General features: G+C 40.1%; 1 pseudogene; it reads right to left on the reverse strand.

Annotated features, from left to right (window-relative positions):
• Positions 1 to 1,253: 1,253 nt before the first annotated feature.
• Positions 1,254 to 2,149, reverse strand: LOC101403099 (heterogeneous nuclear ribonucleoprotein A1 pseudogene; annotated as a pseudogene).
• Between the last annotated feature and the right edge of the window lie 9,941 nt (positions 2,150 to 12,090).

A 12,090-nucleotide genomic window follows, 5' to 3' on the forward strand; every position in this document is an offset into this window, starting at 1 on the left:
TTTGTTCTCTCTTTACTGGACAGGAAATTATACATTTTTTGTTTTAATAATTATCCTTAAAATTTTAATATGCTTACTTAACAACGTCTAAAGTTTATTAATATGTCTATCCTCCTTCTCAACAATATAAAAAGACTTAAATGCTTAAATTTGATCACTCCCCTTCCATCTTGATATTGTTGCCAATAGTTTATTTCGCTTTATTTTGTTAACAGAAATTAATAATTACTAGTTATTTTTACATATTCAGTACTGTAAATTTAACTGCATGTGTAAAAATTTCTTTGCTCATTATTTCCTCTTGCATTCCTTTTGGAATATATTTCCTTATTCCTGAAGTTCCTATAGATAGGGTCTGCTTTTGGTAGATTTTGTTTGTCTGAAAATGTCTTTATTTTACTTTTGTTCTTTAATGACAGTTCAGCTGGATATAAAGTTATAGATATTTACTTTATTTCAGGGTTTTGAAAATATCATTCCATTGCCTTTTTGTTTCCATCATTGCTTTAGAAAAGTCTCGTTTGGTCTGATTATTTTCTTTTGTAGGTAACTTGTCTTTTCTCTCTGGTAGCTTTTGATATCTTCTCTTTTTCTTCTACTCCCTCACTCTGCAATACGTTTTTGTGTGGATTTATTTTGTTTATACTACTTGGAACTTGTGCTTCTTGAAACTGAAGGTTTATATGTTTCATTCATTCTAAAAAATGCTCATCTTTCTCATTTTCTCTCTTCTTTCTCCCTGGAATTCCTATTATAAAACACATGATGGACTGATTCATTCTACCTTCCATATTTCTCAACTCCTTTCATATTTTCCATTTCTTTGTGTCTTGGGCAGCATTCTGGGTAATTTTCTTAGATCTATCTTCCACTTCACTAACCCACTCTTTAACTGTATCTACTTTCCTGTTCACCACATCTATGAGTTTTTTAAGACACATTTTATCAGCATCATAATCAGACTATTATCTTTAGCAATCAACAATATGTGAACAAAAAAAAATTCCCTACATCAAAACCTTTTGTTGGAATGCTTTACACTTTTTACAGAACAGAAACTAAAATATCTGTTACACAGTTAGTCACAAATATAGTCCTTACTATTTTTTGCCCATAAGATTGTTTCCTAAAACATCTCTTCTTGTAGCAATTAGCCCCTGCCACTGTGGTTGACTGAGTTCACAAACCTATTGTAACCTGTAGCTTTCCTGTCACTTCCTCTTCTGCTAAGATTTTTTTTTTCTTGGCAGTAATTAAAATCTTCTGCAATTGCCATAACTACTGGTGTTGCTGGAACACCCATAACCACTGTGTTTTTTTGGCGTAGCAAAGTATTGGCCTCCACCACCATATGGACCAGAGCTTCTGCCTCCAAAGTTTCCTCCTTTCATGGGTCCAAAATTAAAGATTGATTGTTGTAATTGCCAAAGTTATTGTAGCTTCCACCATCTCCAAAACTGCTTCCATTATTACCAAATCCATTACTGCCGTCATATCCATCACCACAGTGGCTGCCACCAAAGCCATCACAACCGTTGAAGTTTCCTCCATGACCAAAGTTGTCATTCCCTCTAAAATAACCTCCACAACTATTGCCAAAGTTTTCATAACTGCTTTGACCTGGATGAGGCACTGGCCATCTCTTGCTTAGCCAGGGCTCTCATTACTCCACAGTTATGGCTATTCACAGTATGGAACTTCTGAATGATAGTCTTATCCATGGAGTCATGTTCACTAAAGATTACAAAAGCAAAGCCTCTCTTTGTCACTGTCCTGGTCATAATGATTTCAATCACCTCAGTTTTCTAGACTGCACAAAATAATCTCTTACACAATGTTCTTCAGCATTGTCTTTAATGCTACTAACAAAGATCTTTTTCTTAGGTGACTGGGTACCCGGTCTTTGAAAACCTTCTTTTGAGACAGCCCTCTTTGGTTCCACAACTCTTCCACCCACCTTGTATGGTCTTGCATTCACGACTGCATCTGCTTGCACCGCAATGGCATATGTGACAGATCTAAAGCTTCTGGCTTGACGTTTGGCTCTTTCATTACCACACAATCTGTGAGCATTCCCCATGGCTCCTCAGCCCCCCATTGGTTATTTTCAGTTCAAACTTTTAATGAAGAGCTTCTGCAGTTTTTTGGGCTCTTTGAAAAGCTCTGAATTATGATGGCAGCAGGAGGAAAGACTTTAACAATGCTTCCTAAACTGTGGCCACAGGCAGAAAATCACTGAGTTTTTAATGTCAGTGGCTATATTTTTAATTTCTGGATGTTCTTTTTAGTTCTTTTTTCAATTATCTTTTAGCTTATTCTTTTCCTTTAAATATTATATACCTTATTCATGTTTTTTATTCATTTTGAATTTTCTTTTATCATTCCTAAACAGATTTGTTTTATAGTCTGTGTATAATAATTTTATTATCTGAAATTCTTGGGATTCTAAGTCTATGGTTTGTTTTTTCTCTGACTCTAGATCATGGTGGCTTATTTTGTGGCATGTTTTATAATTTTAGATTATGAACTCAGGTTCGATGAAGCTTTATCTGTGAGAATCCTCTACAGGCCAGTTGAAAATGTGACCCTCAAAGAGGTTTTGTTCTTGCATCTGCTAGGCACCTCCATCTAGAACTATTGTTCTGTTTTAGGCTAATTTCTTGGCTAGGCAGTTCCTGAAGCATACAAGTTATGTAAATTCTAACATAAACTAAGGTGAAGAGAGGCTGGTAGCTGTAAATGGTCAGAGATATAAGTTTATTTTAATTATTTATTTTTCCCTCCCCAATCCCATTTCACAACCAACTGTAGTTCCCAGTTCATTCCCTGTGCTAGTGGTCAGATTTTTCCTTTATTGAATGTACAGCCCTTTGAAGGTTCTGACTTTATGTGGGAAGGGATGAGATGTGTCTTAATTCCAATTCCTCACTTCAGGAAGGCCCAAGACCTTATTTCCTGCACTGGCATGGCCTTTAAAACCCAATCGTCTAGATGGGGAGTTTAGTAAACCTCCACCAGGGCACCAAATCTTTAGTTTTCAGCTTCCTCTTCATTTCTGGCCTTTGGAGCTTTCCTATATTTGAGGGTGGGGGTGGGGAGAACTCACACATACATTTCAAAGAATGCTTATTTTACTTTTTGTAGAATTTCTGAGCATTTTGCAGCAGGAGGCTTCTTTTTGGGATGTTTAGTCTTCCAGATTACCAGAAACAGAAGTCTCATTTATTACATTTACCTTATTCAACACTGTTTCTCCAACACTGGGGAAAATATTTGGTAGATGGTAAATTGTGCCAAATATTTGTTGAATAAATAATTGCAGAATTAAGGAATAAAACTGAATAACATTCATGCATTTTAAAAGAAAATTGCAGAATTTAGGTTCTTGATCCCCAGGCAGCACTGGTAAGGGTGAGAATTTTAGGCCCCATTCAAGGATAACGAAAAGAAAATGACATTTGGGGGTGAGTTGTTCCCCCTCATGGTTGTCACTATAATCTACCTAGGGATCTGATTCTGCTATAGTTGTTAAAAGGAAAAATGCTTACATGTCCAAGAAATAGGAAAATTACTTTTGGACATCATCTGACTCTATTTATTGCTCCAAAAGAATGAATCACATTTTAGGCGGGATTACACTCCCTAGATTTTATTTATTTATTTATTTTAAGGACCACCTTCTCTATGATCTCACATTTCTTAGCACCTATATTCACAAATTAAAATGCATATCTGGGGACAGTTTTTTTTCATCATGAGTAAACATGAGTATAAATCTATTCCATACACTCTTAGAATAATTGTAATAAAAATTTGCCACCCTCTCCCCCGACCCATCATTTAAAATTCCATTTAGACAAAGATTCTCTCTCACTCTCCTACACTCCTCAGGTATTCAGGTAAGAATTTATCCTTGGCTCCTTTACATTCTCAAGAAACTTTCCTTTTGCTAATTTGGCCACCATCAGAAATAATCCCAACCACAAGGTTGGACTAAGCGAGCAATGGATTAGAGATCAATTGGAGGTCATGCCAGCAACGTGTATTACTCCAGTCCTACTGGACTGTTTCTAGATCAGAAGATAGAGGAGAGATCGCCTGTTGTTCCTAGAAACATTATCTAACAATCTAGGATTATACAAATCTTCCCAGTTTGCTATGGAGAGAAAGACCACTCGTACTTCATGTTCAACAAGGTGAAATATTATTGCTAATAGATGTTAATATCATATTTATATGTGCTTTGTACCATTAAAATATTTTAAAATACATTATTACATTTGAATACAATTCTGAAAAGTATTTCTTGGGCATTGTTGCTAAGAATATTTTAACTGTCTCCCTTCCTCAGGGTAAGAGGGCAAGACTATTACGAAAAATATTTGTAAAAATTATTGACATGTTAATTCAACCTGATTAATCAAGCATTACGTAGGGCTTCGGTGAAAACACTTAAATAAATCATGATTCATACCATGTTTGGATTGATACATAATATTTTTGAACCATCTTCAATGTGGATTGATTCTCCACATGACAGAGAAAGTAGATTTCTTATGAACAGAAATCTCTGATTTTCTAGGGGAATCTCAAAACTATTTTATTTTAAATAAAAGTTCTTTGTTAAATATATAACTAAAAGTCACTTTCTAGTAGAGATTTTCTAAATGTGTATCTACATATGATTTGCTGTCTGGATTACATATAAATGAAATCAGAAATTGTAGAAATCTTTTGGCAGTCCACACGTCCTCATTTTTGTTTGGAAAATATGGTCATGGAACCAACCCAGTCATTTTCAATACTCCATTGGACAGAGTATTTCTGAGTTTTAATCAGAGGGAGCTCTGACATGCTGGAAAAGACACTGGAGGTAGAGTTAGAAGACAAATATTTGAGTCCAGGCTCTGCCTCTTATAAGCCTTTTTATGATCTTGGGCAAATTACTAAATCTAAAACTCGCCTCATCTAAAACAAGAGGATAATCATATCTATATATAAGTGTGGTTCTAAGGACAAAATCTAATCATACATATGAAAGTGCTTATAAAATAAGAAGTGAAGTACCCGTGTTCCATGTTAGCCCTCCCAGAAGGCTCTGAGCAAGGGTATGTCTGTCTTAGTCACTATTGCATTTCCAGTAGGTAGCATAGTAGTTGACTCACAGGAGATGCTCAATATAGACTGATTGAATGAATAATAGCTATTCTTTCCTGCAGATGATTCAGAGTGTCTTGCTTACAACACAGTCCGAACCGTGAAATTTCTTTTGTTTTGCCATGAATAAGATGCAGCGGTTGGAATAAATTATGTGCATTGCTCCTTCCGAATGTGACATTCTGTGATTCCGTGAATCATCATTCTCAGGATCCTGGAAGTGTCGTGTGACCTCACTGCTTTGTTGAAGTCCCATATCCATATAACAGAACAATATAATTTTCAGAAACTGTTTAATTATATGTCTACAATATGCAAACCAGATGGAGCATCTTGACCCAATCATTTAGTCAGCTCAGAAAAAAATTAAGGAATTACCAGTGAATGAATGGTTAATAGCCAAAAGAAGCATTTAAATTCATTTGTCTGTATAGACAGTCTACTGAGTAATTCTTACTCCAGTTACCAAACCCTGTAGAAGAGGGAAATTTCTCATCTGTGAATCATGATTATAATAAAATCTCCAAGGGCTGGTGTAAATACTTTAAAAAACACAAGTGCTTATTATTTCATGCGAGTTGCTGAGACGATAAGGAATTGTTTATAGTCACAGCAACATACAGGAAAATTAAACCTGTCCTCCTATCTCCTTCTAGTCATACTCTCAGACTGGGAATATTTGTCTTGATTAAGCAGGATTTCACAATGATGACTCCGGGTTCAAGGTCTTTCATGAAGTCTTCATTACTATTGGAGAATAATGATCAAGGGGCAGATGCCAAAGTTTCTATGGGCGGGTAGACCTTTGGAGACTCCAATTCAGATTTATTTTTCTGTGTTTCCTGCTATTTGTTTGGCTGGCGTGTGACCTCCATGTGTAACATGAAGCGCCTAAACATTTACAGATGGGTGTGCCAAGCTCCCCAGCCTCTGCTGAAGTGTGAGCCATCCGGCTGAGTGGATACTGGATGCATCTTCGTCATTTAATTATTTGAACTGATTTTACAGTCAGTAATTTGATTCCTCTCATCTGTGGAACTTAGGAGAGCCTGCGATGCTATTAAAATAGGATTAGGTCGACTGCCTGGGGAAATCCAGAGCCTGTGATTCAATTATAGGGGCTTTCACAGGGTCAGTCACTACTCGGAAATTACAAAATCAAGTTAAGAGTCCAAAAATAGTCTAAACGGTAAATTGATTATGTTGATCAGATTTTAATCATGCTGTATTATCTAGAACTAGATAAGAGTAGAAAGGAACAGATGAAGAGTTATTTTGTTCATCTAAGTGGTTCTCATCCACCCTTTACTTCTTTGGGTAGCCTAAAATATAAATTCAGTTTGGCTCATGAAAAACAGTCAAGTGAAAGAAGACAGGCTTTCTGTTTCCTTCTTCCAGCCAGTTGTCATCTGCCCCAGTTCTCCACCCAGCTGGAGTTACCTTTTCTTTCGTCTGTCACCTGGGCTTCTTTCTTTCTCCATCTGCCCCATCGTGTGTCCAGCATGTGCTGTCCCTTTCCCATCTTTGTTGGCTCATGTTGGGCAGATCTTTGATTGCTTTACTCCGCTAAAATACCACCCATTCAGTGCCAGGTTACCCACATAGGGACAACTGGCTGTGTGGGGGGAGGAGGGGCAGAGAGGGGTGTTTCAACTACCAACCTGCAAATGATACCCACTCAGGACTTTAACTGGAAATTCTATCTCGTTGCCTGAAACTCAGACTTTCTCCATTTTGCAGTGTCCCCTCTTTATTATAACCCTCCCCTCTGTCCTGAGAAATTCAACATTACTCAACTATTTTATGCAGAGCTCTAATGTTCTCACTCCCCCACCTTCCAGGCCATATCTTGGGGCTTTTTTTTCCCCCACTGAGTGTTGTGAAACTGAGGAGTTCCTAAGAATAACTCTGCCTCCAGCTTCTAAAACCACATTATTGTTTCTCCTTGCTAACGTTTCATCCTTCCTTTGAGTCCCATCCTCAGAAACCCAGGAGCCTCATGCTTTCCCACACTGCCGGGACACACAGTGTAGGCCTAAGTGAGCTTCAAGCCTCAGCCTGTCTCATTCTGCCCCATGAGGCTGAGGGTTTGACGACTACACCCTTTCCACAAGATTCCTTCCCAGCTAGTCTGATATATTAATAATGAGAATTAAGCTCATTAAACTATACTCCCAGTGAGGTGTTCCTAACTGAAAATGCCAGGGGTATATATGGCTTGCATTTTAATAGAGGACTTAACCCAAAGTGTTAGATCAGTGGTTCTCAACTGGAATGGTTTCACTATCACCCCTCGTCCCCCTTCCATCCGCCCCCCACCCAACCCCGACACACACACACACCGCGGACATCCGGCAATGTCTGGAGACACTTTTAGTTATCACAACTGGGGAGCAGGGGAGTTGCTTCTGGCATCTAGTGGTTAGAGACCAGGGTTATTTCTAAAGATCCTACAATGTGCAGGACAGCCCTCTCACACAAAGGGTTAGATAAAAGGGAAATTTCATTGACTGGGCAAAAATATTTGAGGGAGGGGCCGGCCCCGTGGCGCAGCGGTTAAGTGCGCGCTCCGCTGCGGCGGCCCGGGGTTTGCCGGTTGGGATCCTGGCGCGCACCCACGCACCACTTGTCAGGCCATGCTGTGGCGGCGTCCTATATAAAGTGGAGGAAGATGGGCACGGATGTTAGCCCAGGGCCAGTCTTCCTCAGCAAAAAAAGAGGAGGATTGGCAGATGTTAGCTCAGGGCCGATCTTCCTCTCACACACACAAAAATATTTGGGGGAAATGCCCTTTGAAAAGCACACACAGCCACATGTGTCACCACCTCTTCTTCAGATCATCCAAGAGTGGGAGTTTCTGGAAGGAACAATGGAATCCTAGACGGACAGGGAGCAGCCTGACTATGGGGCCACTTTGGGGTGCTTGAAGTGCAGAGTCAGCACCTTGCTTAGTCAAGTCACCCCAAACCACAGTTTATCAGGGAAGAGACAATGCGGGTGGATCTCCTTTGCTGGGGGAGAGTTTATTTCCATTGTCTGGGCGTTTGCTGCTTGTATATAAGTAACACACACACAATCAGGATGCACAGATCTCAATAAAGGGGTGAGGGATCTTGTATGTTTTTAATCAAGCTGAGAAAATACCATTTTAGCCAAGAGCAAGCACTTAGATGGAAGGCAATAATTTAGAGAAGTCAACAGGGTGGGTCTAGCTGCTGTGGAAAGAAACCGAATTTATAAATGGTGCAAAAGCAGGCTGGCATTGAGAGGGGGCAAGCACTGAGATGGCAACCACAGGAGAACACAGAGTGAAAATCTGGAATAATTTCTCTGTCTGGAATATAAGTGCACCCACAAACTCACTAGAGCAGTTATCAGTAAGGTAAGACAAACTGCCGTCCCTGAAAATCTTCACAAACGTGAGAGACACCTTTGGATCAAGTTGTGTTAAGGGTGGTCCTGAGAACAGACAAGGGAATAATTCCCGTAACCTGCATGGATTTCTTTTCACCAGAGGGTTTGGCAAGACTATCACGAGTTTAAAATAACAAAGTCAACACTGAAAATTCTCTTTATTATGTTTTGATTTCACAGAAAATGTAGACTTGTAAATAACAATAGTTCTTTGTAACAATCTGCGTGACACTTTTATTAGCTTGTGGAAGTGGGAGGTTTGGTTAAACAGGAATCCATGTGAATATCAGGAAAAAAAGAAAAACTTAGAGCTGGAACAACTATGATTTAGAAAAATAATGATCATGTTGGGCTTTGCAAACCACCTGTCACCTTGCTGATCCCCAGAAAAATGTAAAGAACATTCTCATGGATGAGTGAAAGTTTTCTCTGCCTAGGTAAGGAGAAGGTCAAAATAAGCACGCCTGAGCTGTCAGCTTACACCCACGGATTGCTTTTCAGAAGGTCAGCACAGACCTGACAGAAGCATTTAGCAGCTTTGGAACTGGCGAGGTCTATTTGTTAAGAGTACAACTCTTGCTCTGAAGATAAGGAAACCTAGGTTGAAGTACAGTAAATAGACACAAAGGAATGGTTCCGGTCCATTGGACACCTCTCTGAGCCTTTATTTTGAGAATGGGCAAGAGAAGAGATGAATGTTCTTCAGCTGAGCGAGACAACACCAGCCCCAGGCCAGCCTTTAATAAATGAGAAGTAATAACAATATCCTGGCCTGAGAATGCCGCCAAGCACAAGTGCATGCACGGTCATGTTGGCTGCTTCTGAGAGATGCCTGCTGTAGGTCTTACAGAGTCGACGTAAGATTCCTTAATAAATTAATACGGCCGGGAAATGTCGATGTGAAGCTGGATTTTCTGACTTTAAAGCTACCTTCTTTGAAAAAGAAATGTGATACCTGATGTTTTCAAGCTCCAATAAAAAGGAATATGGTTGTGACAATAGAAAATATCTATTGAAATTAAGGTTGGCAGCCTTGAGCAGAGCTACACAACAGGATGGAGGATCTGAGCAATGGCCTGAGGCCTCAGCCTCTGGGCTTCCCTATGCACCTGGTGTAGGTGCTAGGAGGGAACAGGGAAGCAACAGAGGAGGAAGAGTGGAGCTTACCAACAAGAGCTGAAAAAGCCACCTTCCACCATGACCAAGCTCAGCTGGTCACTTGGCAACAGCTCCCCCGCTGCCCCGCAGCCCCCCCATGCCCCCTCCCATCATCTGGCCCCATGCAGACTAAATTGCCACTTGATAGGTCCTTGTGGGATGCTCATTTCAATCTGGTGACACCCATATCAGATAGTCAGTGTTCTGAGGTGCCTAATGCCTCTCCCTTCCACCCCGAAGCATCTGTTGTCCAATAACACGCCAGGGCACCCAGGCCCGAGGAGCATGAGTGTGGTCTTGGCACTGGGGCTTTTGTACCTAAGCTTAAGCCATTTGAGGGGGTAAAGTGGTCTCTTAAGGTAGGGCGTGAACGCTTTCAGATCATGAGGGGCTGTCCAGGATGCTATAACTAGAATGTGCCTTAACAAACTATGTTCACAGCATACAAAGATCAATCGGCACCACAGACCAATTTACGGAGGCAAATCTACTGAAGAAAACAACCCATTTGCTAATTTGTAGAGTTACGTGCATATTATATCTTTATTGAAGAAAACTCCTGTGAACTAGTCAAGATCTCCGATTGTGTGGAACTTTTTCAGATACTGCAGAAAATTAATAAGTGTCATCTTGGGCCTAGAAAGCTTCAATTTATGAGATTTTTATTGAGAGCGAATTTGTAAGGGGATTTGACCTGAATGGATTCTCTCATTATTTTGTTTTGGATAATTCATGCCATGCATTCCCTTAAAAGCCTCAGATAATCAAGAGTTTAGTACATTTTAGAATCATGGAATGTTGATCTTTCACCAAGCTCTAAAGAAAATGAGTTTGAAATTCTCTTCACCTGTTTTTTCCTTCAATTTTTTCAAATAATGGAGATTTCCTCTTTCAGAAGTAAAAGCAGATAAAAATATTTCACTCTTTTATTACGCCCTCCACAATGGCCACACCCATGGCTGTTTGAAATGGTTGCCGGAGTCTCCCTTAAGATTAGGACAATTTATGCAGGTTTCTACAGGGATATGCCTTGTCTCCTTGCTCCTTGTCAGGAAGGATGCATTTCAGCATAAAAAGTCAGATCTAAACATCCCAGGAATTAAAAAAAAGAACATTCTCGTTGGATGCTAAAATTACTTGGAATCCATTGAGTTGCTTCTGAGACAAACCAGTTTCATTTAATAGATAAAGTGCTTAACTTTCTTGAATACTATTGGAGTGTGGTCCTATTTGTGATGGAGTGCTGGGATGATGGTTGATATTTGTACAGATCCCTTCACCTCTCTTGGTCTCAGTTTCCCCAGATACAAACTGAGGGAGCTGAGATGTCCTCTAAGACCCTTTCCCTGTCTAAACATATCCATAGATTTATGATTTCACAGTTCATCCAGCAGGAAGAAGGGCTGATGGCTTTGGGACCCCCATGAAAGTCCCTTCGTCTTGTGCCCCCGGAAGGCATTCACAGCAAGCTTCAGTGTAACTAAGACTAAGCCCACTTGTCTGGCCTTCCCACTTGCCCCACAGGCCCACACTGAGTGCAGAGCAGTCATGCTCCACTGTTTCCACCCTCTGAATCCATACAATAAAAAAAAGAAAGAGCCACTTTGGAAAAATTAGACAACTAATTTTGGGGTTTGGGAGTAAGGGAAAAGAGATGAATGCTGTCACTTTTAAGAGGGCTAGGAGGCAAAGATCAATTGTGACAAAACACTCCAGCAAGTTGCTTTCCACGAGCCTCAGTCTAAATGTCCTGCTGTAAAGCAAGGCTAGAGAACCTGAAGGTCAAGGTATTAAAGAACGAGCAAGTATCAATAATTTGACACTAGATGCATATAATGAAACATCCTGTTAGTTAATGTAACCCTGGGAAAAGATCACATTTAGAACAAGAACCTAACTGTACGAGAGGATGAGAAGTAGCTTTGGGTATTTCACCTTTCTTTCATTTCTTATACAAAATGGGGCAGGCAGCCTCTCCGTTTCCCCAGGATGTCATCTTTTGGCTCACGGCAGAAGCCGACCACGACCACAACTTGCATATTGGTGTTTCCATAATTACAGCTGGGTCCCTTAACTATAGTCTCCAAGTTACGATTTGTTTGCAGTATAATATACTAGGGTTCCAACTCCACAGACAAGGCTGTGTGTCATTTGCCTTAGGCTCTGGTATCTTGCCATCTTGCAAGCATCAGATAAACATAATTAAATATGACAGGTCTTTAAAACGTGCTTGAAGAGTGATGGGTACTAGATGATGTTCCTTGGCACACGTGGTCAACTTCTTTGAGGCATCTGCTTATGGTAAAGGCTGTCCAGGCATGACTTAGCTCTGGAAACCTCTCTGTCAGCATTTTGGTTCCC

This window comes from Ceratotherium simum, chromosome 1 (assembly GCF_057802395.1).
Source record: "Ceratotherium simum simum isolate JZ-2026a chromosome 1, ASM5780239v1, whole genome shotgun sequence".
In the NCBI taxonomy this organism is placed as follows: domain Eukaryota; kingdom Metazoa; phylum Chordata; class Mammalia; order Perissodactyla; family Rhinocerotidae; genus Ceratotherium; species Ceratotherium simum.